This window comes from Chroicocephalus ridibundus, chromosome 12, assembly GCF_963924245.1.
Source record: "Chroicocephalus ridibundus chromosome 12, bChrRid1.1, whole genome shotgun sequence".
Lineage (NCBI taxonomy): Eukaryota > Metazoa > Chordata > Aves > Charadriiformes > Laridae > Chroicocephalus > Chroicocephalus ridibundus.
The window spans coordinates 8,999,915-9,019,150 of record NC_086295.1 but is presented as its reverse complement, the minus strand read 5'-3'; the positions used below and the strand labels follow the sequence as shown (position 1 = coordinate 9,019,150).

At 39.2% G+C, this 19,236-nt stretch overlaps 1 protein-coding gene across 13 annotated transcripts in view; it reads right to left on the bottom strand.

The window, feature by feature from the left end:
- Positions 1–18,540, bottom strand: part of RIPOR3 (RIPOR family member 3) — a 53,528-nt gene extending 34,988 nt beyond the window's left edge. For 2 of the 13 annotated variants that reach the window (XM_063349937.1, XM_063349943.1), the window contains exon 1: positions 17,912–18,540. The gene's annotated coding sequence lies outside the window, so the exon portion shown is untranslated. Of the gene's footprint in view, positions 1–1,480; positions 1,534–7,078; positions 7,236–10,363; positions 10,484–10,527; positions 10,609–17,911 lie in introns of those variants that run through there. The other 11 variants (XM_063349934.1, XM_063349944.1, XM_063349938.1 and 8 more) reach the window with 10 other exon arrangements.
- Positions 18,541–19,236: the final 696 nt, after the last annotated feature.

The following is a 19,236-nucleotide window of genomic DNA, read 5'->3' as shown; positions in this document are numbered from 1 at the left end:
GACCATGTCATGTTCTGCTGCAATGCACAGCTATGTTCAAAAGCAATTCACAAACACATTTTCACAGTTCCCTCTTATAAGAACGAAGAGAATTTAAATGATGTTAGAAAAGCACTACTAAAGGGGTTATCTTTCTTCCTCTGAAATAACGTTGACAAAGTCAAATACCACTTGGTACACACCTGCATATATATTTTTTGTAGCGACCTAGAAATCTTACAACTCATTTCACACTTCCGGGTAGAAGACCATAAGTAGGATATCAAGACAACATTTTATTTGTAAGAAAGACTTATAAATGGAGTTGTTTAAACAGAGGGTTTTGCTAGCCAGAGTGTCTGTATAAAAGTGCTGAGCTACGTTACAATTGCCCCTGAGAAAAAGCATCTGGACACATCTCAAATTCAACTCTCCCTTTAGGCTACAAATGAACCAGATAAGGACCCCCAACAAAGCTGAGTTCAAATTTGTCTTCCAACCTGTAACCTCTGCTGTGTGAGCCGATGTCTCCAAATCTCATAAATACAGGGATTATACCCTGGGGAGCTGAGGAACTTCCCCTTGTTTAATCTTCCCCAAAAGCACAGAATGTGAATACGGAAGCTAGCTAGGGGCTGGCATATGTAGAGTGCAAAACTATCGGGTCAAACTGAAGGAGTCTATTGCCAGGGGCAATAGAAACACCGCAATACTGGAAAAAAACTAGGAGTCTTGGAAAAGTCTCATAAAGCTTGTGAGTATTAAATGGAACTCCAAACTGCCAGGTACTAATTGACTCAAACATTTTAATGCGTGCAGTTTTGTAAGATTTAGACTTCAGGTCTCAGAAATGTATTTTTAATATAAATCAAAAGAGTACTTTTTTTCAAATTAAAGGAGTATTTTTGTTTGTCCCTGTTCCAATGATTTGCTGTAACAGACTATTAGTTTAACCTTCAGTGTTATCAAGTATCCAGGCATGTTGGGCCACACATTTGAGCTTCTGTGCAGCAGTGAGTATGCTCAAACAGCATGTTCTGCTTCATCTCTGTTAGTATTAGGATATTCCTCAAGCCAAATGACCTTCATCCTCTACAAACAAAAAACTGGTGTCTGTTTGTGTTTATGGCTAAACTTTTCCAGCCCTAGTCACATATTTAATTGTTTCTAGGCACAATGGTTTCAGCAATTTTATGAGGAAAATATGACTCACTGACTTCTTGCAAAATATTTCTGCTTGTGTTTTGTACTTTAAATTAGTAGCCATGTTTTTCTTTTAATATCTCCAAGAGGTTCACTTGAACTTGGTGAACAGTTGCTATAGTAAGATACTCATGTTTCCTTAAAATTTAGAATGTTCCACTTGTGAACGACCAGTTGGTTAAGAGAGACACGCTTGCTCCTAGTTGTGTGTTTGCAAAAACTACCAGACTTCTATTTCCTTCAGCTAATTGTGGACACACACATCAAGCGATAGCCTAGGCAACAAGTGGCTACGTACCTCACCAGTATGGCAGTACCTGCTGTTCACTGGCTTCAGCAAGCAGCAGCTGCCTAAGAAAATAAATGCCAGTTTGAAATCAAGTAAATTATGAGTCACTATAGAAAATAAACACAATGACTGAACACAAACTATCAAATGCCAATCACTTCAATGTCTTAGGATCATGTCCGTGATTCTGGATACATTATGTGATCATGACAATTTGTCTTACACCACCTGATCCTGACTTTCTCCTTACATTTTTAGACTACTGTTGTTATTTTTATACATAATTTTATTTGTAAATATTACATTAAATTTACTTGGAAGGACAGTAGAGCCATTCTATCTTCTAGTTTTGGAAATCAAACAAACAGAGTTGATTTCATTTTATATTATCACAACATAATCCTTTTCTCAGTATCAACATTTTATTGGATGTGCTCAACATTTTATTGGAGGGACTGCAGCCTTGACCCTAAAATATGTGGCTTACGTTTGTGCCTATATAAAGAATCCTCTCAGTAAGTGGGTTTCTGCATAGCATAGTACATAGATTTTATTGTAGGGTTGCCACCTAGAATCTATGTCTTTTTAGAGCATGATTTTACAAAATTCACTTCAGCTCCATAACAGCCAAACAAATTTGCCATTAATGTGTACTGGTTCTATGCCATTTCTACTGAAACTCAATTTTCACTGTACATAACCAAAATCAGTACTGATTAAGTAGATGAACATGTAGGGACTTTAGAGACATTCTCTGGACTTAGGCTAGAAATGATCTGTGATTCCAACTAATCATCTGCTGTTTAAAAAAACCCTTCAGTCAAAGGTGCTAAGTTACTCATTCCACTTCCTTGAATTTATTAGAAACTCCACCACGATAACTGTTTTGCTGTATAATTGCATCTGCATCAGGGTTTTAGCTGATAGACATATATATTGCAAACACTTAATAGATGAAAAGACAACCCTAACATAATTACATCAGCAAATTTCTAGCATAAGTCAAATTTAAGACTGATTTTGTAAACCGGGCTACATTTGCCTACCATCACATTGATGTAATCACAATTATTTTTCTTCCTCTCATTTATTTCAAAACTCAGGAACAATGGAATTAACTAACACTTCTGAATGCTTATAAGGGGTGGTATCCATTTCAAAACACTTGCAGCAGACGATGGTATTTGAGTCTTTCATGACACTGATAAAGAAAAAAAAAATCAAGATTGCCACAATGTATTACAATACTGTCAAACATTTTGAACTAAATCTTAGCGCTGATCTGGGCCTGAAACACTGAAGCTTTTTGAGATTTTAATGTACCGTGCAACTGGCTGGAAATTTCTAGGCCTTGGCACTTGCTTTGCAGTGTTGGACATCTAAAGAATGCAGACCATTAAAATTAATGAAACTCCTGAGATGTGATAACATCATGACTCAGCCCTAATTACTCTAAAGGTAGATGTAATGAAGCCTGACTGAACAAAGACTGAAGTGACCATCTTGTGTACAGCACAGTGTTGAATCCACTGGGAAAATACACACTATATTTAATCTTTGCTCTCGAGCATTCTTCAGAAAAACCACTGACCTCAGTAGCAATGTCTACTTTGCTAGATAAACATTCCAAATTTATGATTAAAACCCTTTACATTTTAAGCATTTTTGTTCAATTGTTAGACAAACATTCTATTTATGCAGTTATTGGCAGAACTAAGAAAAATTTCTCTGATTATTTTTCTAGAGATGAAAAGTTATTTGAATTAGGGAGACAGAAAGTGCCCTTGATGCTACATCTCAATACAGCTATTTTAACACAGCACCGGACTGAAATAGGGATCCTTTCTTCAGATAAATCCTTTCTGTGGAAAGGATTCGCAGCACAAGGATTCACAGCAGAACCTGCAAAGGTTATATGTAATTCACTTTAATGTAGTTATTATGACTTGTGGATATCATTTATCTAGAACTGGTGTCTCACACCAACACGTACAACCTGTAACTAGTCCACCACACAGTCGGGGAAAGAGCCGCTGCAGTTACAGATATGGAAAATATATGTTTGATATTTTGTATTCATATGATAAAACAGATTTGTGAAAATGGAGGTAATGGAAACAAACAGCTGCCTGTGACGAGCTTCTGAAAATTTTCCCCTTAGTACTTTTATCATACATCTCTGAAGCACTAGGAGGTAAATTCTGCTTCTCCCGTGCACTTTTCCTGCTCTCCCATCTCACCCCTACTCATCTCTTTCCCCCCCCTGCTTCCTATAATGGGAATAAAATAATGTAGACGGCTGGACTTGTTCAGCCTTCTTTGCAGAAAATTGTAATCCATGCAGGAAACCATCTTCTAGCAAAGAGGTATGTTTAGCTCCAGTGCTGTAAGTCCACTGGATATAGCTGTACAGAGCCATGACCAATCATTCTTCCACTCTATTCACCGGATATTTCTGCTGTATTAAGACTGAGCAATGTGAGTAATTACATCGCAATTCTGCTGCAAGTGGAAGATTTTGCTTCTCTAGGTAGCTGCACATGTGTTCCACAGAACTTCTTGCCTAAACCTGTTTAACTCAGATTATTAGACGGGCCCTTTACTTTACACCAAACTTACATCTGTTGGGTTGTATTTTGAAAATCTCAAATGATTCAAGAATATAATCCCATTCTCAAAAGTAATTTAGGCTTTTAGGAGCTAGTTCAATTGATTTTCAGTAAGAATTACATTCATAGCTTACATTATTTAGAAAGATGGGACTTCGGCGTGTAACTCATTTTGGTACTTTTGCAAAGTTAATCTAGGCAGATTCAACTCTTAAATATATATTTAAATACTGCATATCTGTCATGCTTTCCTTCTAGCCATATTCAAGCCATAAAACGAAAATCAGATAAACAGCTTTGATCCAAGTTATTGCTTTAGTCATTAGGCCCTTCTATAGCTTTATGCCAGCTTCTGGAAATAAAGTTCTGGAGTCCAGGTTTCCTATGCAGCAATAAATTTAAATATCTAAGCAGTCCCCTCAGATAGCTTCTCCTGTGCTGGAGGTGGTGTCTCTGATGTAACCATTTGTAGTGTAGCTCTTTGAACACAGGACTCAACTTTCAAGTCCAAGATGACCTGTTTTTCAAGTCTGCGATTCAAAATGTTGCTGTATTTCTAATTAGTTTTCATCTAAGCATACAGATCCAAGTTCTATTCTCAGTGACACTGGTGCACATCCAGAGGAAATTAATCAGTCATTTATTCCAGATTTCCAGTAGAATCCTGGCAGCAAATGTTGGCCCGTACTTAGTTAATGACCTGGAAACTATTTTTCAAGACATAATTTTGTGGTCAATTTTGTACCTCCCTCTAGTGGCAGCAAATATCAAACAAATGAAGCACAAAGGAGACCTTGTCACGGATCACACACTGATGTATTGTGCCTATTTCTTTTATGGAAATTTGTTACTCAGAATCAAGGTTGGCTGTAAATCTCACTGTAACTTTTTGGTAATGTAGTAAGAAAAGAATCAGTGATTGCATATAACCAAAATCCCAGTTTACTTCCTTTGCCAGTATGTGGCATATTCATATAGCCACACGTAGTTTCTCCCTCCTTGCCTATCATAACTCTTCTAGTTGCTGTGAGCACTTTTGCACCGAGTTTTGCTTTCCTCTTCAGGGGAAGGCGCAGAACAATTCACCCATTATCAGCTGATTTATGAGCACAGGGCTTGCTGCTAGCTCTTCTGGTTTCCATTTCAAACTTGATGACAAACTTGCAAGCCTGAATCCGAGATTCAGGAATGTGGCAGGCTCCACACGCTAGCCTGACTTGCAGCTTTTTCAGCTTTGGCAGAATTTGAGTCTGCAGTTAGCTACATTATAATGAATACTTAAAAACAAATTCCTAACAAGAGAAGAAGCAGATGGCGCTGAGGGAGAGCAATTTACAAGTGATGAACAGGCTCTTCTATATCTGACAAAGGAAAATTCGCCTAGCAGCAATGCACTGAATTCTACCAATTCTGTCCTTAAGAGGTTCCTCCTTCTTAATTAGGAACCCCAAGGAACATTCTTGTGTAATATGTATCTCACTCTCCTTGTTTTCCCCAATCTGTTCCTGAATGTATGTTACAGATAGACTTATCAGGTGTGATCGTGTCTCCATCCCTTGGCTAATGCAGGAGCCTCCTAACAGCCCATTTCCAGGTCAATTACGAAATAAGGAAGGTCCTTAATCTCAGCCTTAGGGCTGTGGAAACTCCCAAGTCTAAGCTTTAATAGAAACCAGCATGATGGATAGATATAGGTTTTGATTATTACAGTGAGAAGAACATATTAACCAAAACAGATGACAAACTTACAGTAATAGTGAAATTTTATGTTCAACAGTATGTGGGATGTATTTTGATATCTTCAAAAACTGAAGTCTGTGAATCATAATATACTGGAATGTGTCCTGGGGCATGCTTCTGAAGTGGGAGAAACTATCTGTCATTCAGCTGTCTGATCAAGAAAATTGTCTCTTTATTAAGAATTAAACCATTAAGTCAACTTCCTGTGGTGACCATGTTTTATTCCCATAATTACCAAGACAATCTTGTGCCACAGAAATAATGAAGTTAGGATCAGTATCCCAAAAAACACTGGAAAAAGAGGAAAAGTATAAAAAAATACCATATAAGAGGGAAAAAAGAGAGAGAAAATGTTTACATTTTAAAGCTAAGTATTTTCTTTAATGCTGAGTAGACATAGACCTAGTTTTTCAAAGTCAGTATTTCCACTACTGATTGGTGAATCTTGGTACCTACTTAAGATAATGAAAAAGGGTGTATTTTTTAGAAGGAAAGATAAAAATCAAGACAATTTAGAATGTCTCTTATTGGTCAGCTAACAGTTGAAGTGTCAAAAACTTATTTGGTGTTTGAACACTTTATCTAAAATGAATTTACTCAGGCTTGAACTCATTATATTTTCTAACAAATTAGGGTAGCTGTCATAGCAATCCTAACACTGCGTTCTGTACTAATGTTCCCTTTCTGTAGACACTCCACAAGCATATAAACTTTACTTGTGAAAAAAAAAACAAACCCAGAACCTTTGAATATATGTGGATATATCTTACTTTCCCCTTCATTTCTTACCAATTCCTAATACATATGCTCTGACATTCATGGCCCACATTTTTTAAGCTGTTATTCTCTGCTTTTATTTGGTTTGGGTTTGTTTTTAATGAGGTGAACTTTGCACAGCCCAACTCTAGCTCCTATAAAATCTGTGTCTTAAATGGCCAGATTTAGTGATTTTTTTATGGAAAAAAAAAGGCTTACATACTAACCACACAGCTGTACTTGGAAACAGATGTTTTACCCCCTTTAAACTGAACTAATGAGGACAGGAATATGGAACAAATAGGTCAGGAAAACTTCTATTTAAATTTTGAATTTGGAATTATAGAAACAGTACAGAAAGAAATAGTCCTTCCACATAAGGGGAGGGGAGAGGGATGGTAATTGCACTGATGATGAAAATTTGCACTGCTACACTATCTTCAAGGCACTTCCACTTCACAGCCGTGTTCATCCCAATGTCAGTTTTATCCACTTAACTCACACAAGTATCCCATAGAGAGCAGGCCAGATCCTCAGTTTACATGAACTGCCCCAACTCTATTCAAATCAATCTATTTACAGAAGTCCAGGATTTGGCTCTGTGTCTCCTTTGCATTTAGCAGGTGAGAAAGGACTCCAAATCACTTCTTTTAAGACTTCTGTAAAACATAAAGTAGACCAATTATTTAGAATCAGATGCTGTGAAAACCATAACTTCTGATAGAAATCTGACTAACCATGAAAAATTTTTAAACTAAGCTAACCCATCAGCGTGTTCTTAACATATAAAGTGTCTTCTGCTGCTAGTTCAGAAATAGATAAGGTTTTTAGGACCATTGCTTCTCTGCCCAATCTTGCTGCCATCGAAGTCACTGGGAACATTGCCATAACTTCAGAGAGAGGACGAATAAGACCTCTGTAGTCACGATTTGGCACTCACACTGGAAAAATGCCACAGTGATGGCTTTCTATAGAAAAGATGCACCAAGTTTTCCCTCTGATTCCTAGCTTAAGCTTCCTTAAAAAATTATTCTTGATCTGTCTTTATATGCTCTTCTGTATGCTATTAGTATGCTCCCTTGCGGTATAAAGCGGGTCCCTTGCACTAAGCCACAGCAGCAAAAAACAATCTTCTGCTGTATAAGGCTTTGTGAGACACAGTCATTACATGCAGAGGAAACTGGGTTTAGTGGGGCCCTAGTTCCCCTGGGGACCACCATAATATAAATTATTAATAATAAAAATAAACATTGGCTAGCTTGAACTTCTCTTCATTCCCTCGGAGCTTATTTTTGTGACGGAATTAGCTAAATAAAGGCCACTTGAAAGAATGCTTAATTGCAAACTATCCAAACAAAACAAAATGGAACTAATTGGTTCTTAAATATTAAACATTCAAAAGAGGATGGCTTTGGAAACAGCTGAAAGACTAATGTATATTCGGATACACATGGTGAAGCGAGCAATTAAGCAAAATGCAGTCTAAACCGGACTACATTTACTTTTAAACCAGATATTCAAGTTTTGTCAGTCTGGTTTTGCTTAGAAGACAGCTTTGGCTTATTTCAAGCATAAACAGAATTACAGCAATACTGTTTTGAAAATTATAAAATCAGAAGAGTCAAACTGGTGTACTGACTTCTGGACATAGTTTGCCCAGCAAAGACTACAATATCTACAATGGTTATTACTCCATGGAATGCCCCTTAAACCTATTTCAGCCTAAAAAAAGATAGCTTAGCAAGGAATACTGTTTCCAGTGTTTTTTTCTACAGCAGTTATTTTCCTGGAAGTTGGGTAGGGAGAGCTTACATAAACAGTTCTGACAAGACATCTCTAAAGGACAGTAGTGATGCCTTCCATCAGAATAACTGATTGCAGATCTGCCTTGGCCTTTATAAACTTCCTTTCTTCAGCCCTGTGTTTTTGTTACTGCTATTTAATTCAAATATTTCACAGTCAGCAAATGGAAAGAATCTGTTTGGCCATGTAAAAACTCCCTTTTCATATTCATTAAAGGTTAAAACAGTTGCCACACTTACTTCTTAAATCATAAGTATTTCTAGCAAGACTGGAAAACGGTCTCTCTGATGTGATTGAAATTTGTAAACAAGAAAAAAATTTCTACTTTAGATAGGAGGAAGAAGTAGATAAGTTATAACCAAAATCACACAGTAAAAACAATTTTAAAAATTAATTAGTGGTAGAAGAATTTGTTCTTTGGAGGACCACGGTGTGCTGTGACATGAAATCAGACTAGTGGTAAACCATTGAAAATGCACTGCCTAACCAGCCACATGTTTACTTTCCCACTTATCAATAACTGCCATTAACAAGACTTCTGCCAGAGATAACAAATTCCTGGAAATGTCAGGCTCTTCTACATCACCCAGCCCAAGCACAAGAGAGCTACTCACTGCAAAAAAAAAGGCAGACGTAACTGGAAGTACTAAGCAGAAGTTGCTCAGCAGGATCAGTTGAGAACAAACCACTTCAACATTTAGGCCAAAAGCTAATCTAATTTTAAGGTCCCTTCAAATGTTATGAATATCATCAACAAACTCGGCAAGAGTCACTCATGAAAATGCATTTCAGCTTTGTGCACCAAAAAATCCATCAGCTCTGTCTTAAACTTCTTCAAAGACTGTGAACCCAACTGTTTGTTCCCTGAGGACTAAAAGCTTTTACTGCAACTAGCAGTCACATCTGCTTAGTGTTTCATATTTTTCAGCATCACAAGGAGTTTTTCTTAGATCTTGGACTGGTTTACTCAGCATCTATGTGTAAGTACAACAACAAAACCCCGACAGAAGAGATAACTTCTGAGGCCTTCTGCCAGTTTGTTTCTACCTCCCTCCCTAAAAGACACAGACAACCCTGGCAAAAGGAGCATTCTTATATGAGTATTTTGCCAGCATAGCTAAATCTTTATGGGTTTCATTTTTTTAACATCCTTCTTGGCACTCAGCTGTGTCAGAAACTCTGTAACAGAGATCTATACAGCTACACAAGAAAGCTTTGGTGTTTTAATACATCCAGTATAGTTTTGAAAGATTTTAGTAGTCTGCAGATAATGTAAAAAACTCCTTCAATGTGACCATCTTCTTTGTATCTATACTACCAGCACCTCTCTGCTATCAGAATATTGGCATTCTTTACTACAAAAGTTTTCCTAGAATGAATGGAGCAACGTGGCAAGCCTGTGCTTCCTATCAGCATAGTTAAAACTATCCCTCAGACCTAAAACAATGAGTACTGACAGATGCAAAATTTTACTGTGCACTGTAACTACTCCTATACCCGCATCTTTTGCTGATTCAGCCACGTTGGTAAAAGAAACCATTTTTCGCAGGCCTTACCCAATTTAGCTGAGGGTAGGAATCTGTAATATAGACAGGGACTTAACAGCTGTAGGGAGGGGCTTATTACTTGTGTCTCTTTAGATACTACAAGGACTTTGCTAGTACAGAGGTACCGCTATAAAGCAGCAGGGGAAAGAATAAATTGTATTAGCATACAACACTGCCATATCAATATAGCTGCAGAAGCTTTTAATGTTATATGTCTACATCATTTTAAAAAACCCTCAACTGAGGCAAAATTATATCAGTACTACATTTAAGCACAGAACAAAGGTTTGTATGGCTACATGGCAAGTGTAGAACAACTACAATTCTCAGTTTAAAAAAAACAAATCTGTGGGCAAGTCCTTCATGCCTCATAAAACAAAGCTTATTTTTGTGTTGTAAATTGACTTAGTCTATGTTAGCCAAACTCTATTACTTACCTATGAGCCAGTTATAACAGAGACCACTCTTGCAGAACAGGATCGTACCGCTTGACAAAACTGGGCCCCCAGTAAAAACGTTCTCTTAGTTCCCTTTCAACATGGAAGGAGTGAATTGTAAGGCTAACACACACACTGACTCATGACTGTGAAGAAGGTCTTACCCAAGACCAATGAGCAAAAGACTCAAGGTATCAATCAGTTCGCTGTACACGCTGATCCTTACTTCATCAGCTCCTATTGTCCTAATAGAACAAGGACAAACAACAGTCACCTTCAGAATGTGGTATGTGGGGAAGTGACTGACAAGCTTGCATTAAGTTATAGTTATTAGAGCTGCAGAGAGAACTAACACAAAAAATGGATGGCCAAATGCATACTCCATATTCACACAGCTGTTGCTTTATCAAAAATGTAAGGATTCCTGGCAATGGATGAGATCACCAGCAAAGAAATTTAAATTTCAGGACAATACATAGGCAAAACAGTTAAATATCACAGGATTGTGATGGCTCCAGTGATATCAAAGGCACTATGTGTGTTCTGATCTGCTTTTTTGGCATCAGACAGGCATGATTTGTGAAAGTTGTAATCATCATGCATCTTGCCAGATGAGTCTGAGATGATGGCAACAGTGTCCAGAATGCTGAAGGTGCTATAAGCACAACAGCGATAACGCCTTCCCATTAATGAGGAGCCATGCCTGGCTGGAGAGGCAGTAGATAGAACAGTATGTCCCTGTGATGTTCTGTGTCCCCTGGCAGTTTTCCGACACTTGCAATATGACCCTCCAACCATCAGTGCACGGATCACTGATCTTATGAACTCACATTTCTGATCCTCTACAGAACTGTCATTGAGAATGTACAGCCCAGAGAACTTACTGGAAGAAAACCACTCTTGGGTGATCTTCAAAATTCAGAAATGACCATTCAGATACAAAACATACATGTTGACAAGTGATTCCAACAATATACTAATGCACATCCAGAATTAAATCCAGATCCTGACACAGTTACAGCAGCAATGGCAGACAGTGCATTCCATGTTATAATAGAAAAATGGTGTTTTGTTCCATATGCCTTGGCCTACTCAAGAGAGATATTTTACAATAAGCTACAGTTTTACTGTATTGTAAAGATAATCTGACAATTACAGGTCAAAGTATACTTGCTTATTGCTTTAAATGAAACTAAAAGCAATCATTCATACACATACGGGGGAAAGATTCATCATGTATTACTACAGCTGGAGAAAACAAGCTAGGTTGGGTAGACCCAGAAATTACGTCTGGACTGGAGATCTTACCAGAAGATGCAGTATATGTTCTCATCCAAAGCTTTCTCCTGCAGAGCACATACTCCTTAGACTTGTGGGTTTGTTCTTGAAGAACCCAAGCTCAAGCAATTTTGAGATACTTTGCACTGCTACTTACTTGTTTTGCACTTCTGATGTTTGTTTGCAGGCAGCTGGGATGCCTGCACTGGTTTTCTAAGGTTATTTAAATTCTTCTTTATTTGTTAACAAATTATGTTGGTTGCACAACACATCGGCATCTGAACACTTCAGAAAAAGGGAGGGGCACAACTCAGCCTCAGTGGAATTAGGAACAAGATCGAATGACTTCAGCAGAGTTACACAAAGGCTAGCTCTATTGTTTCAGTGGGAGTTGTGGTTAATTAAATTAGTATTTCCCGTCAGCTTTCTACATGCAGGACTCTCTTCAAAGGTGGCTTTACCTTCAAGATCACTATGTGGGCTTCCATTTCGGACAATGAATAACAAAAGCCTAGTAACGAATTTTCATAAAGCCTGGGCATATGCTATTGTACTAAATGCATGAAAAAAGGCACACAACAAACATACAGTGATGATGAAGCTGTGATGTTACTGATGGAATGAAACTGATGCATTTTTAGACATGATCCATCCATTTTAACTGCAATTTTGTGTTCTTGTAAAAAACAGGTAACTAACTTGCTACAAATCAGTTATCTTCAAAATTTTAAAAAAGCTTGTGAACTTTCCGTATATATCAATTAGAAGACGCATTTTCACATACAGTTACCCAATATGTACACTCTATTGTAATAATTGCACAAACAGCTGCACATGCATTTGGAATACCTCTGTGGTCAAATGTTTTGGAAAAACCTGGGCCTACTATTTTAACTTTACAGATCTCATCAAACAAAATCCTTCCTTATAATCCAGAGAAACCTTCTAAACTTTTTTTGGAAAATTTAAATTACCTAATGTAGTACTTGCAGAAATTCAGTGCATAGATAAACCAAAGGTTATTTACATTGTATTTTGGCTGCACTAGTAGAAATATAAACCTATTCATGCTAACACTAAAGCAGTAAACACTACAATTTTAAAGTACACTGAGGTCTTTGAATTGCCTCCCTGTTTGTTTATCTGTTGAGTCCCGGTATTGTTGAATTATTTTTTCCTCCTCGAGTCTGTGGCAATTTAAATAATAAAAGAGAGGTTATGTAAGTGCAGAGAATTATGGAAAAAAATGTAAGTGGAAAGTAAATATTTTTTAAATGCACTTGCATAACTCAAATGCAGCTGAACTCATATTATTCAGACTTTCCAGTTTTATTCAATACTGGATTGAAACCAAACTCAAGAAATTTCAGGCCCGAAGGACATTTTTAAGAAAATTATAAGTGCCTATATTTCTAGTTTACTGTGTCTGTCTGGGAAAGCTCTACCGCCTAAAGAAAGACTAACCTATCTTCTCATGGGATCAAACAAAAGGGATGTGAACTAATTAAGGGGACGTTTGGATCGGCTTCCAAACTTAAGGACTGATTCAGCCCCAGAGAGCATCCAAACCAGAAACCTGTATGCAAATAACTGTGGTCTTCTAGTGAAATATGGATGCAGATTCGGATCCAAATTTTACACTGAAAGTTTATTTCTAACCTGTGCAGACAAAAGCTCTAGGCCCAGCTCTGCATTCCTTCCACACCCAGAACTGGAGTTCTGCCTGAATAAGGAATGCAAGAGAGAAATTAATTTCTTATCTTTATGGCAGATCTTGTTTGGTGATGTACATGCCTGTGAACCTGCCAAAACTCAAATGTGTGACATGGCATGCAGTGTAATTCCAAAACTGACAAATTTCAAAAGATTACTCTTGTAGGACACTTAAAATAAGGTCAAACTATTTTCATAAGCATAAGTAACTGTTCTTAAATCTAGCATACCTGGATATATTCCAATACTTCTGTTATAAACAATTTTTATCAATGAAAAAGTGAAAATCCCAGATTTCAACAAAAAATTAGTAACAAAGGGAATAAATTATATCTATTCAAACTGAGGGGCATATGAGGATACGTTGAATAGAGTATTCTGTAGCAACTATTCTGAGAAAAAGAAATGCTAGCTAAAATCAAGGGGTTGGCTGCTTTAAGGCTTCCTAGGCAAGATTAAATCAAAATATTTCCTATAGACATTCCCTCTTTTCATCAGCATGTCAATTGTAGTAAGTAAGAATGTGGTATTAATTCTCAGCATCAAAATCTGGGATAATTTTATATAGTAAAATGTTTCCTTACTTTCACAGAAACAACTATTACTGGAAATATTTTTCCAAAGCATGTTGCAAGTGGAGCTAAGTAAATCAGCTAGCACACTGCACACTTTTCAAGGAACGAGTTTCTAAAAATGAGTCAGGATTTAATAACAAATGTCTCTGAGGTACGTAACTCATGCCCATAATAGAATATTTTCCAATTTTCAACCCTGCGCAGAGAATTTTAAAACGCTAACAGATGTATGAAACAAAAAAGCAAAATTCTCCCTTATTCTCTCCTGTGAGCACGTATAACACACATAGAAACCAATGACAGGCTCTAAAACATGAATACTGCTTTTACATTTTCCACTAGAAAGACAATTTGCTTGCAATTCCTTCTCCCTTTAAATTGTTTCTGTGGCAACACATCTGGTGCTATAATTCTGGGCCAGAACATTAACTATCCTGAAAGAAGAAAGTTATGTTGTTGTTCTGGTCTGCAAGAATGTGAAGCAGAGAGAGATCTGCAAACACATGTAATCAGGTAACCCTTTTCGCCTTCATAGGCGTATAGAATATTACCTACCGATACTTATGCATAGCTTAAAATTACAAATCTAAAAATGTTTCTACAATGGTTAGAGAAAACTCTTGCCATAAGCATACACTCTATGAGCCAGATTTTTAAACAAAATGATGAGTGCTTTGTTACCGCTGTTCCTACCACATAAAATCAGTAAGGAAACTATTCAGCTAAGAGGAACAAGGTTCATTCCCTAATCATAAATATAACTCTTCCTACGTAATGGAGAATGATGGATATTGATTTCTTATCATTTCCCCGGTACTATGTAAACATTACTGTATTATCGCCATTTTACAGATGAAATATGTCGGGAGCACATAAGGCCAAAATGTCTGAAGTGTATGTTAAATTCAGATGTCCCTACTATTAGATACCCACACTGAAAATTGCAGCCCATGGCTCTCTGAGCTCTTGAGGACCAATAGATTTTACTGGACTTACTTGAAATTATAGGAACCTATTGGCACTTAATGTAAATCTTGGATAGCCCTGCTTCAGCATGCCAGCATTCTCAGAATTTGTAGTCTGAACAATTTAGATGTAGAGAAAGGAATTAAAACAAGAATAAAAGCTTACAGTCCCAATTCAGTTTGCTAAGTTAACAAGTGAACAGCTTTTCTAATCACTAATAATCCTGACAAGTCAGTCTGAAATCTTCAAGTCATGCTATATCACTATAATCCAAAGCAAGTTATTATGGGTACAGTGTAACTGAGATTGACACCTCAAGATATAAACTCAACCGTGGATCTTAATACAAGGGCCAGAGCAACTTGCAAGGGCTACTGCGTTCACTTAACTTAGCCTGAAGTGGCCAGAGTTAAAAAAATAAACAAAGTGGATTTTTGCTACTCCATCAAGCATATCAGGGATGAATTCATGGAAAGAACATATCTGATGAATAACAAAATATCACTGACACAGTTACTTTTCCAATAATAATTGCATTTTAAGTTCCCCATAGAATAAATTTTGTTATTTAATTTGAAACAGATAAATTCAAATCTAGATCAGTTATATATAAATAGGTTTGCTAACTACACTTACAGTATTTTCTGTATTAGTGACAAAGAAGACAAGATCATCTTGGTGTTCTGAACCTCTAAATTACTAATTATTAAATGCATTGATTGGCTGAAAACCAAGTTTTTTCCGTAAAAAGTTGAATTGAAAAAAAATCATGGTTTTCAGACATTCTGCCTTTGAAGGCATACTGGTTTAAAGCAATCTGTGCTCAGGGAGAATAAACTGGCAACAGAAATTGAAAAGTTTTAAAAAGTGGATAAAAAATAGTATTTCACAAATATGTATTGTACTATTGTATTATTGGAGGTGCCATCTTATGATTAGAATTAAACCCAAGGCCCTGAGCACCTCTAGTCATTAAAGGCCAGCTGATGTCCTTTGCTGTCTTGTATGGACTTGCTGTCTGTATAATTTTGGATTGTCACCAGCCAATCACCTTCCAAAATCCAGTTCTGGCCAGTAACAGTCTGGATAATTCAAGTCTGTCTGTTCCCTTTTTCTCAGCCTTTTGGCAAAGATTGAGTGTCTATATTTAACTAATATTAAACCTATTATTTTACATAAAATATCATACATACATACATACATACATACATTACATAAATTACATAAAATATCTCCTTCACTTCCAATCTAGCCTTTCTATTTATTCCACCCAAATGGCATAATTAACAAACTTTCTGAGACAGTTCTCGCTCCCTTGCTTTATCTTGTATAACTTTCTACACACAGAATCTCCGTTTTGTCCTGGGGCACTATAACTCCACATTATCACTCCTCAAACCCCTGTGAAATGGACACATTAAAATCATAACTTTCCCCTTCCCGTAGACTGAGCCCGGCTTCCCTTTCCAGGCATAACGTCTCTATTCCACTTCTCAGGTTCTTTATGAGGATATTGCAAAGGAATATTTGTGAAGGAATTAGCTGTGGAAGGGAATAAAGTGATATTGGTGGGTTTGCTATTACAGGGTCCCAACTGCCTGCCTGGATTGCTCCTAAGGAACCCAGGGCTAGAGTGAACATTGTAGAGCAACTGTACGGCTGCTCTTTGTCTTGACAGAAGGAAAACATCTCATCTTTATACTACCCCTTAGGGAATACCATTACATAACTCACTGTTTGGCCTATATTTCCCCGTTCTTGGCTCCGTGCTGTTAACAGAAATACCACTACTTCTCTGCAGTTACTGACTGACTCGAGAATCGAGCACTAGATAGGGACGCAGGACCTGTCATCTCAGAGAAGCCCTTTAATTCCTCTAAACAGTATCCAGACTCTTAAGCAGAGGAAAATTTTACCAACCTAGTTGTTCACTACTGTATCACATGTGTTGTATCTCATGCAAGTTTCTCTCTAGACCTGGGGCATAAAGTGGGCTTGGCCTGCCATTCGGTAACAGCTCCATCCCATTTTGGCAGGTTTTGTGCAGCTTTTCCTGCAATACTACATGTGGTGCTTATGTCATCCACTCTGCAGAATTCAGAGCAGCAGCACGTAAGTGATCAACTGCACAAGAAACGAATACAACAAAGAAATTTCTAATATGCATGTTAGATGTTCCTTTAGACATAAAGGTGTTCCTTTAGACACCACATCTTTCTCAGATGTATCTCTCCATTCAGCATGAAATGTTCCCTCAGACACATTTTGCATTGTTTACTACCCTTACAAATGATCTTCCTCTGCTTTTTTTTAAATTAAGATCTTTCCAAAAAGAATATGCAATGCCCCTCATTAATAGGTGTAGCTCCCATTTTACAGCTGTGAAAACACAGGTAGAGACGGATTAAGTCTTGATCCTAACAAAGGAAATGACTGAATCAGGAGTTTTGAGTTATGGTGCTGTACTCTGACTCTGGTTCAATACTCAAGAAATGGCTCCAGAAATATGTAATCTTATTTTTCAAATTCCTTCAAGTTTCTTGGTTGATGAACAACTCAATTTCCATATGGCCCAACTTATTTGAAACACTTTTTAAAAGGGGAAATTAAACTCTGTCTGAAGCAAAATGTAACTGGGCTGTGACCCAAAACCTCAATTCATATTTATGAGCAAATAAAATGCAATCTTTGAACACGCAAAAAGAGTTAACTAAAATATAACCAGCCTATACAATGACACCTCCAAAATGCAAACCTATAGGATGGCATAAACATTGTCCTGCTCCTCTTACTTTTCCACCTGCTCCAGCCAGGCGTTCACGTCCCAGGGGGTTCCTGGCGTGAACGTGTTTACCCCTGGATAAAACGCTACCGCACCTCTTTGCGCCGGTGCAGCCTCTGTAGGAACATCAGCATCCCTCGAAGCCTGCCTGCTTACAGATGCCCGCAGACTCCTAAGGAGCCTACCCCCCCTATAGGTGACGTGCCCCCCCTCCCGGTGCCCTGCAGCTCTCACCTACCGCTGCGGTGCCGCTGCCTCCCTGTTGCCCCTCGTGTCTCGGACACCCGTGTCCCCGCCGGGTGCCCGAAGCGGCGTTACCGACGCGCCGCTGCGCGGTTCCTCTCGCCGCCGGGCAGGGCGGGGGTCTCGGCGGGACACCGCCTCTCCCCGCCCGGAGCCGGACCCGGCACCCTGTGCTCCCCCCGCTCCCCGGCCGTCCCCGGCCGGATCGGCTCCGCGCTCCTCCGCGGCCAGGTGTTTCCTACCTGCCCTCTCGGCGGCGGGGCGCAGAAAGCGACTCCGCACCTCTCCCGCGGCTGCCGGCGGCGCGGAGAGGCCGGGCCCGCCGGGAGGGCCCCGATAGCCGCCGCTTATCGCCGCTGCCTGTCACCCAGCCGGGCTCCCTTTCCAGGAAGCCGCGGCTCCGGAGTGCTTTCTTGCTGCTGGATGCCGACGGCCCCGTCCCGCTCGCCGCCTGCCTCCCTCCTTCCCTCCCTCCGACCCCCCTCATCCTGGCAGGGGGGCTGGGAAAGTGCAGTGCGGCTCCAGCACATGCCGAGCCTGCGGTCACGGCCCGGACCCTCTGCTATTAATCAGGGAGCATCCCAAGCGCCCCCTTGCTCGCTCCAGCTGTGTTACTCCAGGCCCCACCGCGCCGCAGGGCAACGACAAACCGGCTACACAGGCGGGGACACCCGCCCCTGCCCTCCCTAGTTTATTCCTCCGTCCTCCCGCCCCCCCCGCCCCCCCCAGCTCTTACCCCTTCACTTCTTTCCAGGCGTTTTCTCCTGTGCCCTGATTGCCTCCTTTCCATCTTCCCCATCCATTGCTCGCTCCTCCTCTCCCCTTACCCCACGCTTTCTCTTCGCTATCCCTTTTCAGACTCCCTCTTCTCAACTCTCGGTCTTTCCTTAATCATCATCTTTCTTTCTCTTATTGCCTCCTCCCTTTTTCCAGCCTACCCTCCCATACGTTTTCTATTACTAAGGACGTGTAATTTGCTGTGCCTTTGATCCCGTGTTAAGCAAAGCCCAGCTCCAAGCCCTTTCTGCTGCACCCACTACTGACCTCCTTGTTGCTTCTCCAGGCAGGTCCCGCTCCTCGAGAATGAGCTCCCTTCGGCTAGCTTTTTAGACACCTTCCAGATAATCCTGGCAAAAAGATGTGAAATTGTGATGTAGAAAGCAGTCTGAAACCCTCCCCGGTTCCTTGCCTCACCATATGAACCCGCACAATCACAACTCTTTTCTTTTGAACAATGCCTTGCCAAGCCTTTTGTAAACACCAACACACAAACCAAAGCTGTGGGCAGAGCACCTTGGATTACGGTACCTCTCACC